Source organism: Talpa occidentalis, unplaced genomic scaffold (genome assembly GCF_014898055.3).
Source record: "Talpa occidentalis isolate TD23 unplaced genomic scaffold, MPIMG_talOcc4v2.1 talOcc4.9, whole genome shotgun sequence".
In the NCBI taxonomy this organism is placed as follows: domain Eukaryota; kingdom Metazoa; phylum Chordata; class Mammalia; order Eulipotyphla; family Talpidae; genus Talpa; species Talpa occidentalis.
The window spans coordinates 11,654,852-11,668,622 of NW_023605305.1; the positions used below are offsets into that span (position 1 = coordinate 11,654,852).

Sequence of the window (13,771 nt, forward strand, 5' to 3'; positions counted from 1 at the left end):
ACTGGATTTAGCAGTTACTAGATTATTGGAACTGATGGAATAGTCATTTTATATATGCATCAGGAACATGCGAAAGAAATAAGAAAAAAATTAACTACATATAACAGAATAAGGAAGTGTTTAAAAGAAAAGGATCGAGTCGAGGTGCTCAGCATGAAAAATCAGCCTCATCATCTGCCGCGGCCCCAACCTTTGCATGCACCTTCCAGTTCACATTCTCCAAAAAGACCTCCTGGCCTCCAGGCCGCTGCCCACAGTTCCCCCTCCTTAGACTGCTTTCCCTCCACTCCTGCTGGAAGAATTCTGGTGCATCCTCCAGAAAGCCCCTTGTGGTCAATGTGAGGCACAGGGATGGCCTGGGATTCTGGAGCTAAGAAACCAGGTTTAAGAGACCACACACTGGCTGTGTGACTTTGCGAAGGTTATACTCCTTCTCTGTACCTCAGGCTCCTGCTGGAAAAAATGAGAATGTTGTGCTAGATTATTCCTACACTCTCTTTCAGCCCTGACAAGCTGGTGGGTGGTTAAAAATGAAGCTTCCGGAATGGGACATCCCCTGATCCCTTCCTGGTTTAACACTTAATCACTTGTTTCAAAAAGCAGTTATTCAACCCGTGAAGCCCCATTTTACTAGCCTAGCAGAATGGTTAAGAGCTTGTACTTTGGAGTTGGACAATTTGGGTTCATAACCCCAATTCTGCATGCCTGCTATGTGACCATATGCAAGTTACTTAACCTCTCTGTGCTTTTTTTCTTTTTTGTAAAAAATGAGGATATATTCAGAATATCTACCTCAGTATAGGGGCACAATGAAGGCACCTCTTGTTCTGCTGGTGGTGATTTTTCACTCTTATACAGATTTCTCCATTCAGCTCAATAAATTCTTAATGTTTTTCTAAATCCATTGTCTTTTGGAACCTGCAGCTCCAGGCATAAAGTCACTTTCAAAGCTACCTGACCGGAACTTAACCTCACATCACCTCCTCCATCGCCAACATCTTTCCACTACACTGCAGTGTTCAGGAATATTAGCCTGGGGTCTGGGGGATTACCGAACCAATCCAGATGGGAAAGCTCTCCCACCCTCTTACATGTGTACCACAGCTGTCTGCCCTTGGCCCAGCACAGATGTCTTTTGTAGGCTTCATGCAAATGCAGGTTTAGTGATGGGCCAGAAGTTAATTGAGGTGGCAGAACAAGGGTGGGTTGGACAATTAGAGGCTCATATGACCTGGGATAGAGAGCCAAGGGATTCTGGAGGAAGGAAGGAGGATTCTTGGAGGACATGGAGTCAGCAAAAAAGGAGAATTGAATTTCAGCAAGCCCAGAACTGAAGCTGGAGAGCGAGGCCTGCGGAAGCAGATATGGGCCTTGCCAAGAGGCAGCTCCAGAGGCAGCAGGGGCTGAGCTCCAGAGGCCTGCAGGTCTGGGCATGTGGCTTCACCTCCCCAAACCTCAGTTTCCTCATCTGCTTAAGGGATCCCGGTACCATTTGTTAGAGTTAGGGGAAAGCAGCCGTGTGTGAGAATCTGTTCCTTGCTGGTTGGGTTGGCAGGCGTGCACTTGAGATCTGAGCTAATTGCTAGCCTCAGTTTCCTTCCCTGTGACTTTAGAATCTCATTCTCAGCCACGTAGCATTATGGCAAAGCTTCCGTGAGACGATTTCTTGGTGACACCTTCTGTGACCACCGTCTAAAACTGCAAACCCACCTCCCCTCCCGTCTTCCCCCCTGCCTTTTTTCGTCCCTTGCACTTACCACCACATAACATCCTATCAGTTTTACTTATTTCTACGTCTACTCTTCCCATCAGTAGGGATTTGGGCTGTTTTGTTCAGGCCCTGGCTACAGCAGGTGCTCAGTAAACCGTGGTCAAACAAATGTTGGTTGAATAAATCTAGGGCAGGGTCTAGTGCGTAGGGGATGCCAGGTGGATTTAGAGATGGAGGCACAAGAGAGGCTAGTGGAACTCCCTTGGGTGCCAGGGGCTGCCCATGAAGCACCTGGGGCTTGGGTGTCAGGGGGGGATGCCTAGTTCATCTTTGGCCACTGTCTGCGGACAATGGGTCCTGTTGGAGAGTGAAGGGGCATGGTCCTGAGCCCGGGGGCTTCTCAAGGAGCTAGATCCTCTGGAAACAGGAATTCCATGACCCTTGGCTTTCCAGTTTTCCTTAAACTTTTTATCCTACTTTGAGTGCCTCTGAGTGGAACAAGCTATCTGAAAGAAATGATAGCCCAGCGCCACACAGGCCACTCTGCAAGCTAGGAGGAACAGCACCGGATTTATCGCCGGTCAGATCGGGAACACAGACTGGCCCTGCCCCTCTCTAGCAGAGGGGCACTGGGCAAGTCACTTCACCTCTCTGAGTCTCTATTTTCTCCTTTGTGAAATAGATGTAGCAGTAAACTCCCCCTGCCCCCATGCTGACCTCCAGGGTTTTTGTATAAAACCCAGTAAAAATGTGTATTATGACCAGTCATGACTAGACTGAAGGGCCTGGAAGGCAGAGGTGGTCCCGGTGGCCAGAGCTATTCAACTGAACCGACCACAACTTGTTGGACCAGGAGGGTCTGAGTCTGTAAGTAGGACCATCAGGCAAATCCAACTCAAGGGCCTCTGACAGCTGTACAAATGTATGGATTTCAAGAAGAAAGCCTAACCTGAACTCCCTTGGACTCTTATTTTCACCCTGCACTTGAAACGTACTGACACATTTTTAGCTTGTTTGCCAAACAAGCTACAAACAGCTTGTTGAGTTTGACACAATGTGGTTACTTACAATGTAAGGGACTGAGAAAAACTGACTGAACTGGAATTCTGAGCTCAGACATTGTGTTCCAAGAAACAGAAAGTCCAAAGCAAACAATAAGGGGAATGAATTGACTGATGTCACCAGGGTGTACAGTGTAGGTTTCAGGCATGGCTGTATCCAGAGGCTCAAGCAATGTCACCAAAGATTCAAATTCTCTGCATCTGCCTTCTGAGGTGTTGCTTTATCTTCAGGCTCTGCACAGTCCCCTCCCTACCATCTTACACCCTCCCACATACCATCCAGGTAGCTAGAGTTTTCCAGCATATGTTAATCAGGACCACCATGGAGCTGCTGAGGTTAGGATCAATCCCACAAAAACCACTTGGCTGGATGGGGGAGAATCACTTCCCAAGAAAACTTTGTGATATTCCTAGGAAGGAGGTGGGTTCTGGGTGGTCAAAAATTACAGTAAATATCTAGTACAGTCATCAGTGGGGGAGTATGGAAAGTCATAGAAACAGCTGCCTAGCACTTTACAGTTTGCAAAGTTCTTCCTTCCCAAGAAACCAATATTGGAGGCAGAATGTTTATTATGCCTGCTTAACAGCCCCTGAGTATTCTGCCAGGTCTCTTGACTTGCAGCCCTGCGCTGCCTCCTCCCACCTTCCCTCTCTGTGCAGAATGATAAACCCAGAGGGGCTGACCTGGGAGGAAGGGGCCTCTGGCAGAGCCGGTGCCAGGCCACCTGTGGAAAGGAGCCTCCCTCTCCACAGGTTGCCAGGGTGGTGGGGAGGGGAGCCAGGGCTGCCCAGTGCCCTGTGTGAGGACCAGCAAGTTGGGGAGTGTGTGGGAGAGGTGAGTCCAGGGTCACTCGCCTGAGGGGCTCCTCCCCCTCCCACGACATTTCCCAGGTGGTTCCACTGCAGGGCAGGCCTCAGGTGTGGTGCAGAGATCAAGGACTTGCCCTCAGTTCTAGATGAGACCCCTGTCGGCTGCTTTCCTGCTGTGTCCCCTCATCTCTCTTGGGTGAAATGGGGCTAAGGGGAAGCCCTCCCTCTGCGGGCTGTGATTCATCTGGAAAGAAATGGCATTTGGGAAGGGTGTGTACTGAGTACAAATCAAACAGTAGCTGCATGTAATCCATTCGTGAAGCAATTATTGCAGATACTGTACCACCATTGCGGAGGGTGGCTGGTTTCCAATCTGCCTCTGCTCTAGAAGTTTACGCTTGGCCCTGGAAGCAAGAAGCCTCCACAAGTAACCCTGAATTCTGGTCTGGTCACTGGCTGGCTGTGTGACCTTGGGCATACTACCTAACCTCTGTGTGCTTCTGTTTTATGATTTGTAAAATGGAGTTATAATAGTGCCTAATCCCTTGTAGGGGTTAAATGAGTTAATGTAGGTAGAGCATTTGCTATTAAGAATACAATGACTAAGTATGAGGATTTTTCTAGAATAGTCTGAAGTTGAAAATTTTGTCTCAGTTGACACAAATCATTAATATTTGGAATTCCAAGACACTGATATCCACACTACACCTTTAAAACTGCCATGTGCTTCTAGTAATAGCCCCCCCCCTCCCCGCAATTCTTAGCTGGATAGTAGGGAGATCTATCCCTGCCACTGATGTGCTGTGTGACCCCATGGGTGTCCTGTGCCCGCTCTGACTTCCTGTCTGTGGGTTGTGAGAGCAAGGAGAGGGCAGCCTAGTGCCAAGAGGGGCTGCTGCAGGGGTGCAGAGCAAAGGACTAGCCTGTGGGGGTGACAGATACCTTAGACACACAGAACACCCGCCCCTCCCCCACTCAGCTTTCAGGCATGGCCCCGATCCAGGTGGCCTGAGACAGAACATTCCTCTCTGTGGGATGGTAGAAGCCTGTGTGCCCATAAAGCGGCCACTCCTGCTACCCCTTTGTGGGCACTCCAGCTCCCCAGGCCTTAGGCGCCATATCTGTGGGCCCTGCCACCGTGCTCCCGGTGTCCTTTTGCCAGCTCTCCTCCCACCAGTTGAACCTCGACTGGCTGCAGACCTCTGCCCACAGAGCCAGTTTGTGGCTTCAAACCGTCCAGCACCCCAGAGAGCCTCAGATTATCTTAAGATCCAGAACTCACCTCTGCTTCCAACTCCAGCGCTGCTGTGTGGCCTTGGGCAAGCTTCAGCATCCTCACCTGTAAAATGGGGCTGGCAGTGAGGCATGTAAGTGAGACAGGCCGTGAGAGGACTGCCCTTGACCAGCTGAGCTCGGGCAAGCCCTTTGCACTGTGTCCAGGCTGCCTCTGTTCTGCGTCGCGAGCCGTCTACCTTGCCTTGCTCTCTGACCTCTCGGTGCTCTGTTCTGCCTTTGGCCTTTGCAAGTTCAGGGTGGGAGGGTGGGAGCACCCTCTCTGTTCGCCTCAATCCTCCCGTCCTTGCAGCCTGGCTGCCCTCCCACCCCCTCCATGGAACCTTCCTGGCTGACCCTGGATGTTCTGTCTCTCCTTCAAGAGGAAAAGAAAGCGTCAGACTGTCTGGTGGGTTATTTGTTTCTTCCTCTGCGTGTGCGTGTGTGTGTGTGTGTGTGAGAGAGAGAGAGAGAGACAGACAGACAGACAGACAGACAAAAAATGGCCTCTCAGGAAGCATGGACTCCTTTGACTATAAGAACAGGGACCTCTTCCTCTTCAATAACACTCCCACCCACCTCTCCGCAGGGTGGGCACAGGTAAGTGAACTTTTGGCTTCTGGAGTTTTAGAGCCAGAAAGACCTCATGGGACCTTCTAGGTGAGCAGGTCTGTGGAGGAGCCTAGGAGCAAATGGCTACTGGGCCATGTGCGCCAAGAAGAGTCTCGGTCTCAGCGCCAGGCCTATGCCTGCCCACTTGCCTGTCCTCTGCCCATCAACCCATCCTCCCTACCCTCTCAATCACTCCCCACGCTGCTTGCCAACGTTCATTGCACACTCACCATGCCCCAGGCGTTTTAAGCCTTTCCATGTAGCAACCTGTTTGTTTCTTACAGCAACCTTCTGGATCCCATTAATCTCCCACTTTGCAGATGTAAAGCTGGAGGCACAGGGAAGCAAACACTGGCTCTGAGCGCCCCAGCTAAAGAGGGGGACAGAGGAAGCATCTGGACCTGGTGACCTAGCTCCAGAGCTCACTTCTGCTGCTGCTGAGCTGCCTCTGCAGCCTGTACCCGTTGACCCTGCCACCCACCCACCAGCATTCCCTGCCTGCCTGGCCCTGCTCCAGGCTTTGCCAGCTGCCAGGCTGCTGCATCAGCAGAGCTCACGCTTTGGTGAGGGGGTGACTACCCGTGTCTCTAGGACTCTGATAAATGGGACAAGGTCCCATTTGGGTTTGCCCAAGGCTACACAGGGCTCTGGGAGCTCGGAGAGGAGTGCCAGCTACCACCAGGGCTGGGCTGCGATGGCGGGTAGCCTGGCAGAACCGCGGTGGAGGTAGAAGGACAATGGGAGGACTTCATGGAGTGGACAGCAGGGAACATTCCAGACCAGGGAATGCAGTGTGCTGAGGTGTTGAGGCTGGAGGTGCTTGGGGACAGCTGGCATCTCCTCAGAGCCCTAAAGATGCAATGGTTTGGGGGTGGGGGGCAGACCCCAGCCTCCCTAAGCTCTCCACTTCTGTTTCCTGCCAGGATGGGGTGCCTTTGTGGCTAAGGTCTGGGCCTTGCTCTGTCCGCAGCACCTGGCCCTCTGCCCTCTGGGGAAGTCGCTCCCTGGCTCTGACCTGCAGCCCACTCTGAGGACCACACATTCCTTTCCCAGCCCTTAGCCCACGGCTGCTTCATGGCAGCCGTAAATAACTCGCCTCAGTGAATGAACACAGTCCCCGCCAGCAAGGCTTGCCAGGGACGCTGGACTTGGCTGAGAGAGGGACTCCGTGTCCCTTCTCGCTGAGCCTGCGGCAGACAGGTTTCTGGGCTGGTCTGCAGCTGCGTGCCCTCCCCTGGCAGCTGCTGCGGCCCAGTGCAGAGCTTCAGGAGCCCCTCAACCTCATCCTGTCCCCAGCCCTACACAGGCCCCCAGCCCCACACAGGCCCCCCTCAGCACTGGAGCTCCAGCTTCTTGAAAGAGCCAAGAATGCCCGGCTGTCAGCCCAGAGGACGCTGGCTCCGGGCTGGTTCTGACTGTCCCCTGTGTGCCCATGGGGTGTTGCGGGGTATCGGGGTGGGAGACCAGGTGACGCTTTCCTCTTCTTTAGGCCTCAGTTTTCCCTTCTGGGCAACCCCCTAAGGCATTGTTTCCCAAACTAATCCTGTTCACAGAAAGACTTGCTAGGTTGTGCCCTGGGAACTTCTGAGTGAGCAGGTCTGGAGTGGGGGCGTGTGGGAATTTATGGAGGGGGGAAGAGTTATGTCTCCTTTATCTCTTTAAATTTGAATAAAGCCACACCACTACCCTAGCCCCTTTTCTTTCTCATCATTGCCCAGTGTATCAAGCTCAAATCTCATTGGCTCCTCAAGACCTCCTAGTGAGACAGGCCCTGGGGGGCTTTTTCTATATGTCTGCGTTTTTAACCACCTTCCAGATCTTCCATTGCTCCAGAAAAATCCCTCCTGTACTGTCCGTCAATACCCCCCCAGGTAACCACCTGGGAATAGGGCTTTTTCCACAGTTACACCGAGTGACTTTTGGGGCCTAGTACTCTTGGGGAAATCCATTCCAAGGACCCTCCCCAGCCCAGAGCTTCGGGGACTGTGAGCTCTGGACAGGGGCTGCCTGAGGATGAGTCACCCCCTCTGGCCCCCGCAGATGTGACTGGGGGGCACAGGTGACTCTTTGGGTCTCATCAGTTTGTGAGTCTGGGTGGGGATGAAGCTCTAGAGGAGGTCCCAGGCCTGGAGCAGGGGTGACCCCTGGGTAGGTCCCTGTGCAGGGATTGGTTCCATCTGTGTGAGCTTAACATTGAACAATGGCTACCCACATCTCCATTCTCTCATCTGGAAAGGGGTCACCTGTGTCCAGCTCTCAGGGTTACTGAGCATATAAAAAGTCGGTATAAGCTCAGCACACCCGGGTGATCTCCTGAGGATGATAGTGGACAGGACAACAGCCTCGAGGGGGGTGATGGTGGAGGGGGCTGGTGTTGGGGCTGAGGCCAGACTCACCAGCTGTGTGACACAGACTTTGTGACTGAGCCTCAGTTTCCCCATGTGTCAGAAGGGTTACTAATCCCAAAGTTATAAGGATCCGATGTGATTTAAGTTAAGGGAATGTTGAGAAGGAGAAAGGCTAGAGGAATGCAACTGGCTGTCCTATTTGCAAGTGCCTTGGTGGCCTTTCTGGGTTTTGTTTTTAATTTTATTATTTTATTGCATCATTGTTCATTTTTGTACAATATTTGATTTCTCCCCTCAGGTGTAATCTCCGTAAATCTCCCATCACCACCCCACCCATGAAGCGTCACCATAGTCCCTTATGCTCTTCCCAGCCCTGTTTTAAACCCCTCCCTCCCCTCCTATGCTGTGTTGCCTCAGATCTATAACTTGCCTGCTAGTTTTGTCTTTTTTCCCCTCTGACCCTTTGTTCAGTTTCCCTATATTCCTCTTGTAAGTGAAACCATTTGATTGTTTTCTTTATCTTTCTGTCTTATTTCACTGAACATAATCCCTTCCAGCTCCATCCATGTTGCTGAAATAGCATGAGTTTATCTTTTTTGATGGCCGAGTAGTATTCCACCATGTATATATACCACATCTTTTTGATCTAGTCATCTGGTTTTGGGTATTTAGGTTATTTCCAAGTCAGAAGCGAGGGAAGGTGAGAGAATTCACCAGAGTCAGAGGGGAGAGCAGAGCAGGCAGACTGACGAAGTACACTGCTGAGGGGAGCCTCACCCGGTGGCCGGGGATTGAACCGGCGCTACAGAGGCTGCGGGCAGCTTTGCAACCCAGCGCTCAACTGCTGCACCACCGGGGAGGCCCTAGGTTATTTCCATATCTTAACTATGGTAAATTGTGCTGCAATAAACATAGGAGTGCAGGTTTCCTTTCAAATTAATATTTTTGTGGCCTTTGGATAGATTCCTAGGAGTGGAATTGCTGGGTCATATGGTAGCTCCATTTTTAGTAATTTGAGGGTCCTCTAGTGGCCTTTCTGGAGCCAGGAAGGGGAGAAAACCCTTGGAGGCCAAAGGAGAAAGCATCCCCCTGACCTTGGGTGTGTCGTGCCACTGGATCTAAGATATCCTGGGAGGCACGAAATGCATGGGGAAAGGCCTGCTCTCAGCCTCCCTGCTGGCATGGCTTCCAGGCTCTGTGAGTGCAGCTGCTTCCTCTCTGAGCCTCAGTGTCTGAACCTGTCTGATGAGAACCATAGTCACCACCCTGACTTGTAAGACGCTGTTGGAACCCACAGGAAATGGATGGGGGGCAGGCCACTTTGGAAGCAGAGGAACCCCTCCAAAGCAAGGCAGCTCAGCTACCTCCAGCCTGTGCTTGCTGATGAATCTCGGTGACTGCAGGCTTCGGGCCAGCGCCTGGCAGAGACTGCCCGAGGCTTCCCTGCTGCTCTGCAGGGCTGGCACTGGGCCAGCACACAGCAGTGCAGGCTTGGGGCTACAGGAGACAGGCAGATCTGGGTTCTCAACTCTACTGTTATGCCCCTGAGTGTGTTTCCTTCATCTCTAAGTGGGGATACTAGTATCTAGCTCTTACAGGGCTTGGCATACAGTTGGTGCTCAATACAAATAGTCCTCTTAGTCTGGACATAGTTTCAGCCCTCTGGTCAGGGTCAATGCAAACTCAGATTCTGGCCTTATAAATGGGGCAGAGTTGCCCCTGCTGCTGGGGGTTGTAGCCCCAGCCAGGGACTCTTTGCTTCTGGGCTTTTATCCCTCAGAGTGCCCAGCGTAATAGCTGGCACATAGTAGGCACTTTTTCTGTGCTAGCCAGTCAGAAGTCTGCAAGAAGACAGACACTGTGGCTGTCCTGTTCCCCACTGAGCCCTCGGAGCCAGCGCAGACACAGGCATGCCACAGGCGCTCAGTGACTATCTGGGGATGAAGAAGGAATGAATGAGCATCAGGTGAAAGACCTGGCCTGGGAGGGGAAGAGGAGGAGGGAGTGGAGGGGGCTCTGAGGGATGTCCTCCACCTCCCATTTCATCCCTCTTGAGCTAATCCCCAGATTAACAAAGCCAGGTCATGGTCACTGACCCAGGGCTTTGGAGTAAGCGTGTAAGTCTAGGGTGACCTGGCATGTAAGAGTGTGGTGGCCACTCTGTGGGGCCCTCTTCGCCCAAAAATGGCCCTTCTGTCCCCTATCCTTGATGTGGTCCTCACGACAGTCCTCAGCCTCCTCCTCCTGGTGCTGGCCTTGAGCCTGCTCTGCTTCTTCACCTGCCGCCTGGCCAGGCCTCTCAGGTAGGTGAACTCACCTTGGCCGACAACCTCCCCTACAGCTCTCCTGTCCTGAATCCATTTGGCTTCTGTTTGTTCTGGTGCGATAGAGAAAATGTGGACCCTAGTCCCTCCCTCTCCAAGGTGGGGAGTGGAGGGCTGTAGAGGTTGAGTCAATCTGAATTGAATTGCACTTGGCCCTAGACTAGCTGGGATGCTTTGCTCAGTTTCCTAAACTGTAAAAGGAGGGCTGACGACTTACAGTGCGGATCACAGAGGCCCAGGGCCAGCAAATAGCTGGCTACAACTTGAGTGCCAAGAAATGGTGGTGACTCTTATCAGTCCTGTTGTCCTGTCACTTGCCCTGGATCTCTTGAGATCCAGCCCAGGGCTGGCATTTTGCCTGACTCCAAGGGGCTCCTGTGCCCTCTGCCCCAGGATGCCGAGTCAGTCCTCAGGACCCAGCCCCAGCCCACTGCACCTTTCTTTGACCTGCCAAGAAGCTGCTCCTCCTGGGACCAGAGCCTGGCCAGGGCTTCTGCACATTCGTCATGAATAATCAGGGCACGTAGCTGGGAGCCCAGAGGAGAGGAGGTGGGGGGTGATGGGACTGATCCACGCCCGGAGGCTCCATTCTGAACCTGTAGAGCCCTGGCAGAGGGCGGTGGGCAGCCGGACCCCCTGCAGCCCCAGACTGGGCCCCACAGAACCCATCGCCCAGGGCTGCCAGTGAGGGGGTTGGGGGGAGGTAGGGGGCAGCCAGCAGGAAGACTCTGGTTTCTGGAGGCTTTCCTAGATTCCCATCCCCCTTCTTTCTGGGCAGAGGCAATGGAAGAAGGGCTCTAGGACAGTATCTCAAGGCCACGTCCCTGGGGCCAGAACTCAGAGCATTCCAGCCTGGCCTGTGGGGCTTCTCATTAAGTTATTATTTGAAGAGCTGCTTCGGTGGACATGGGGTTGGAGATTCAAAGATGGGCAAGGGTGTCTTTCCTCTCACAGAGCCTCCATCTGCAGAAAGGAGCGAATAACCGTATGGGGCTGAATGAGCCCTTAGCTCACCTGGGGCCACCCGTCTCGTGTGTATTTCTGTATTTGTTTCTTTTGGACCCAGGGTGCAGAGAAACTTGGATAAGTCACATTTCTCAGCAGTGACATACTATTGTGAGTTTAGTTCTTGTTTTATTTATTTTCTTTCCCGCTTCCTGCTCCTGACTACCAATCTCATTCTCCCCAGGGATCCTCATGCTTAAGTGTGTAATAGTTCTTCAATTTGTGTGTGCCTTTGCAATTTTTGCCGTGTTCTGTACGTGGGCATGGTCCATATTTACATACAGGGTGCCACATTCCTGTGTTTCAAGCTCCACCCATACTAATGTTGTCCCTTCTGGTTTTGATGCCACTGCCTTGATTCATTCCCCTAGTTATGGACAGAGAAGTTGCCCCAAACCCTTGTACTCCTGAGCCAGCATTATAGAGAATATGCCAAAGTTTCTTGAGTAAGTATGATGGTTTCTATAGGTTTGGATCTAAAGTCTATGATGTTAAAGAAATTTTTTTCAACTCCTGGTTTTCTGAAGACTTTTGTCAGATAGTTGTCTATGTCCCCATAATCTAGAATGATCTCATCAGGGCTTTAAATGCCTGTATATCCAGGCTTCCCAAGTTTATACCTCTAGCCAAGACTGCTTTCCCAATGCCAGATGCATTTGGGATCCAACAAGGTACTTGATATCTCCACTTCTAAAATACATGTCCTATTCAGCATGTCCAAAATCATGTTCCTCATCGCCCCCACAAAATCTACTCCAGCTCACACCTCAAAACACCACCCCAAATGCTGAAAGACTGCTTTTTCTCTTAGATTGAAAACAAACTGGGGATAACTATTCTTGCCTCTCCGATTCAACTTGGTGCCAGAAGTCCTGGCCAATGCAATAAGGGAAGAAAAAGAAATAAACAGTACACAGGTTGGAAAGGAAGTACTGGAGCTGCCCCTTTTCGTCAACAACATGGTTTTCTACAGAGAAGATGGCAAGGAATCCACATACATATCCAAAGAACCTCTAGAACTAGTAAGTGAGTTTAGCAAGGTTATAAGATACAAGGTCAAAAACATAAAAAATCAATGGCATTGCTATATATTAGCAATGAACATCTTAAAATAGTGCTATTACAATAACTCTCCCCAAAGGGAACATAGGGGAAATACAAAACACATAAGGATATGTATGCTGAAAACCCCAAATAATTAAATTCATGCAGAGGTTTGCGAGTGGAAGATTAAACTTTGCAAAGATGCAAACCTTTTCCAAACCAAACTACGGATTTGATATAATGCCAATCAAAACTATAGTGATGGAGAACAGAGCTGGGGTTGCCAGATTTAGGGGTGTGGGACTTCTGTGACTGAAAAGAGAGAACACATGAGAGTTTTGTGGTGGTTAGCAATGTTCTGTATCTGATGGGGTGGAGGTCACACAAATCTACACATGTTAAACTTCCAGGGAACTGGAAGCCCCACTCTTGGCAAGGAGCAACAGTAGTAATCTCCTTGCTAATTCTGCAGTCAGCAGCTGTGGTCAGGATTCTGCTCTGCTTGTTTTAATGTAGGGCAAGTCTTTATCCTTCCAGAACATGGGTTTTCTCATCTATAAAGGAGATCATTAACTCCCTCCCTGTCCATTGAGTAGGTTATTGGTTATTTGGAAGACATCATTCTCATTGTTGTGTAGATTTCCATCTTGTGAACTCACAACATGTATTTACTCATTTTGCTGAAGATGGACAGACATGTTTTTGAGGCCATCATGAACAGGGCTAATAGGAATGCTCTGCTACATGTCTCTGGTCAACATCTCTGTTGGATATGAGTGGTTGAGTATGGCACTCAGCTTTGGCAGGTGCTGTTAGTTTTCTAAAGTGGTTGTACCAATCTATACTCCACCAGCAGAAAACTGGCAGACTCTGGTAGTTCCACCTCCCTGCCAACACTTGGACTTCTCTGTATGCATAAGGATTTTATGGTGATTCTTCCCTTCCCTTCCCCCTACCTCCCTCCTTAGGAACCCTGGCTTTCAACTGATGTAAATACTTGCTATGCCAAGCACTGGAGTACAGACAAACAAGTCAAAGTCCTTGCTCTCAGGAGTTCCCAGCGTGGTGGGTGGGACAGACCAGGAGAGAATTACTTTCAAAACAGGGATGTGCAATGATGGAAGTGGTGTGAAGCACAGAGGTTGTATATTGTAATGAGTGACCTTCCCTAAGGTTTCCTGAAGGAGGTGATTTCAGTGTTTCAACAATTTGGAACAATCTTGTCATGTATTGAAGTTGTATATTTAATCATATTTTAAATTTAACTTTTTTTCTGATGCTAAGATTTACACTAGACCTATTTGGAAATTAAAGAAGAATTTTAAAAATTAGAAATCATCTGAAATCTTTTTAGTCAGAATTAAGAGCTGGTAGATGTTACAGGTAGGGTATTTCTTTTAAGTGCCCCCCACCGTTCCCACTTCCTGCCATGCTGAGTTTTTAAAGAGCCAGGTAGATGAAGAAGGGGGCAAAAAAGCACAGTGGAAGTGGTTGGATGGTGTGTTTGGTGAATACTGGGTGTTTGTGGGACAGAGCAGTAGGAATCCTTTGCCTCTGGACACTAGCATGTAGCATGTACTTTTT

The 13,771-nt window shown here is 50.4% G+C and overlaps 1 protein-coding gene across 4 annotated transcripts in view; it reads left to right on the top strand.

The window, feature by feature from the left end:
• ALPL (alkaline phosphatase, biomineralization associated) overlaps positions 1–13,771 on the top strand; it is a 50,113-nt gene that overhangs the window by 15,743 nt on the left and 20,599 nt on the right. Inside the window, exon 2 of one of the 4 annotated variants that reach the window (XM_054691233.1) lies at positions 11,955–12,165. The exons of 1 other annotated variant lie outside the window; for it this stretch is intronic. The gene's annotated coding sequence lies outside the window, so the exon portion shown is untranslated. Of the gene's footprint in view, positions 1–4,715; positions 4,950–5,176; positions 5,264–11,954; positions 12,166–13,771 lie in introns of those variants that run through there. 2 more of the 4 variants (XM_037499496.2, XM_054691235.1) reach the window with 2 other exon arrangements.